This window comes from Mustela nivalis (genome assembly GCF_964662115.1).
Source record: "Mustela nivalis genome assembly, chromosome: 20".
Classification (NCBI taxonomy): Eukaryota; Metazoa; Chordata; class Mammalia; order Carnivora; family Mustelidae; genus Mustela; species Mustela nivalis.
The window spans coordinates 21,015,420-21,018,852 of NC_139039.1; the positions used below are offsets into that span (position 1 = coordinate 21,015,420).

Consider the following 3,433-nt stretch of genomic DNA (forward strand, 5'->3'; position numbering starts at 1 on the left):
CACATTGTTCCTTCTCTGCATGGATTTTTGCACATGCCAATTGCTTAAACTAGAACACTGGTCTTTCACACTTTGCCTAGTCCCCTCTATTCTCTTCCACAGACCCATTAACCTCTTTTATAGGACACAGAGCAATGACAATTACACATCTGTGGTGTGATTATTTGATCAATATATCTATCCTATTGAAATATGAGCCTTAAGAGACAGGAGTATATGTTTTTTGGTCTACCAATGTATCAGGGTCTCTCACGTATCCTAGAGGCCCTGGCATAGAGAAGGTATATAAAAATAAGTGTAGATTAACTGAGTAGATGAGCAAATGGAGTGAATAAATTAATGAAAAAAAAAAAACCCAGAACTATTGGATCCATGTTTTGTCTCAAATTGCCCTTCTGCTTATAAAACCCTCTGGCTTTCAATCTTTTCATGACCTTCTTCCCATAATTTGAGAGATGCCAAATCCCAACTCCTGCATGAAGTAATTTTTAGCTATTAAATCCTCATCAAATCCCTTTTTTCCCCAAATGTCATACATCATGAATATACATGGAATTGCATTTTATGGTAGTTTTCCCCCCACATCTGTAAAATATGTCTTTCCTACCAGACTGTAGGTCTATGATGACACAGAAATATTTCTTACCATGCTTAAAACAGCACCTAACATACCGGAGATAAAAAATGAATTGGGCTTATTTCTGGATTCACTGAGATTCCATCTCTCGTTATATGAAGAAATGCATTAATGGCTAAGGGGATGATTACTCCACTCTTAAAAACAATGGCTTGTGTAGTTAAAAAAAAAAAAAAAAAAGGATTTGGTTGGGTTAGGGAAGACGAATAATAGCACAGTGAGAAGGAGTATATCTAGGTCCAATCAGGAAAACATAGCCAGTCCCACCAGTGATTTTTAGCAAAGAATTTAATACAGGGCATTGGTTAAAGCAGGTATGAGAGAGCTAGAAAAGTGAAAAGGGCATACTCGGGTAGCATAGAAATAGCAAACATAGTCAACTACCATCCTCGGGTTTAGAAACAAAGAGAAGAGGTTGAGATCATTAGAACTAGAAGCTTGGAGGAAGCATCCTGAACCTGGAAGTCAGATCTCTGAGGTGCTGGTGCCAGAGAGATCACAGGGAGGCCAGAGGAAAAGGTGAAAAATTGGAAGGGCCTGCTACAGGAAAGTTCACAACCACTACGGCAACACGGGTAGAAATGGGAAGCTTTGGTGGGTCCTCGCTCCCACTGCCTGCCTGCCAGTCTTCATCCCAGTGGCAGAAGTTACCAGCTGAAAAAGGGTAAATGTACTTTGAAGCATCCCAAAGCCAAGTAGAGATGAGGAGGTTCAGAGCTGAGAGACAGTAGCTTCACAATGGCACAGGAGGAAAAGAATGAATGACATTTCCTACTAACATGAAACTGCCAAGAATGCACAGATATTTGGCAAAATACGTGTAACATGGTGATTCTTGTTTAAGTGACATTTTAGGATTTAAAAATGACCTTTTTTATTGGCTGCTTTTAAAACAGACCACTCCAGATAATGATAATTCAGGGACTAGTTTTTACTCTTTCCACAGAATTTACTAATGGCCCACAAAATCATCAGTAAATTTTATTATCTTGAAATGCTCTGGGGAGGGGAAACTTCTGGTATTTAAAAGAAAATACTTCTGTTCTTTTCCTTACCAGCAGCGACCACACATGGCCAAGATTAAGGCTCCAGACCTTCGTGGCAAGAAGGAAGAGCTGCTTAAACAGTGGGAAAACCCGAAGTTGGAGCTGTCCCAGCTTCATGTCCCCAAAGTGACAGTCAACAGTCACAGTGGCTTCAAAGCTCTCCAGGATCTCAGTTATTTGCAAATCTATCCCGTGTGCTCTCACCGTCATCAACCAGATTCAGAAGGAGAACATCAGGAAATTCTACAAGGGTAAGAAGTACGAACTCCTGGATCTGCTGCTCAAGAAGTTATGTGCCATGTGACTGCGGCTGAACAATCACAATCACTCAAGACCAAGAAGTAGCAGAGGAAGGAGCAGCTGTACCTGTTGCGGGAGTGTGTGGTCAAAGCCTGAGCTTCTGCATCAATAAAACACAAACTGAAGGAAGAGAAGAGAAGTGGAGGGAAGTGGGGAAGTGGGAAATGGGGAGGGGAAGGGGAGGAAGAGCGGAGAGAGAGAGAGAAGAGAAGAAATTTTTTCCCTTTTGGTCAGAAAAAAAGGTTCTTAGGATATTTCAGGGTTATGAACAAATGCTTAAATTATGAGAATAAAAATATAAAATTAAACTTTAAAACTGTATAAAGTTTAAAGGACTTAATTCTTCCATTCACTGGGTATTTGTCATGATGCTAACACTATACTCCTATGGGATAGCTTAGGGAGGGGAGCAAATCAATCTCTATTACAGTATTGTTGAGTTCTTTCAGGTCTTCTTAACTATTCTCTGTTCACAACACCTTTCTTCCCTCCATCCCTTAACACAAACACTCAAAATCTAGTCTCCACATTTCCCTGACTGTGCCCCAAAATACTGACACTGGGAAACTTTGTTACCCATCCTCTTTGCTACTTGGATTCCAGTTGGATTTGACCAGCAGCATGCACAAGCAGAGGATCAGAGAAGAGGAGAGACATTGGGGTATGTCTTCCTGATTTTGACCATAGCACTTGGCTATGTCTCTAGAGTGGCTAGCATCTCTTTTTGATTACCACACCTATTGTGTGGCCTATTTCCACAGCTTCAGTACGTATTGGGTTCCGATAATACTGTTTGCTTTCTTTAACCCTTTACTCCTAAAGGTAACAATGGCTTTCTGATCTTGATGATCTTTGAGCATCTCACGTTCTTTGTCCATTCCCTTAGCACAGTTCATACCTCTGTAAATACTTTTTTTATTTAAAATCTTTTGAATCGTTGAAGTTGGATTCTGTTCTTTTGAGAAGAACCTGAATGATTCACAGGTACAGTAGAGTATTATCTATATGCTAGTTGCAACATCAGAGATAAAGATATGAGCTTTTTATATTTGTTTGACTTTTTGGTTACTATTTGTCTCAATCACTGGACTACAAACTACATGAAATCAAGGCCCATAACTACTGTACTCCTCTCTATATAGTCAGAAATAATATTGTACCACCTATAGGATAGTTGATAAATATTAATGAGGGATTTCATTCATTTAATAAATATTTATTATAGTTATTATATACTATTATATAATAATTGACATTGGGAGTACTACAGTGAGGAGAGAAAAGGGCAATGAAGATGAAAACCTCATGATAAAGGGATAGAGAGTCATTATGGAATAGCTGACCAACTTTAAAGTTACCTCAGATGGAGACAGTGAGTGTCGCTTTATGAAAGATGATGTTTGAGCAAAACCTAAACAAGAGACAAACTAGATCATGTGGAAGATGAATA

The 3,433-nt window shown here is 39.2% G+C and overlaps 1 pseudogene across 1 annotated transcript; it reads left to right on the plus strand.

Moving 5' to 3' along the window:
* Nucleotides 1-1,707: 1,707 nt before the first annotated feature.
* On the plus strand, nucleotides 1,708-2,079 carry LOC309855204 (large ribosomal subunit protein uL29 pseudogene; annotated as a pseudogene). The gene has a single exon. The product of its transcript is annotated as a large ribosomal subunit protein uL29 pseudogene (transcript).
* Nucleotides 2,080-3,433: the final 1,354 nt, after the last annotated feature.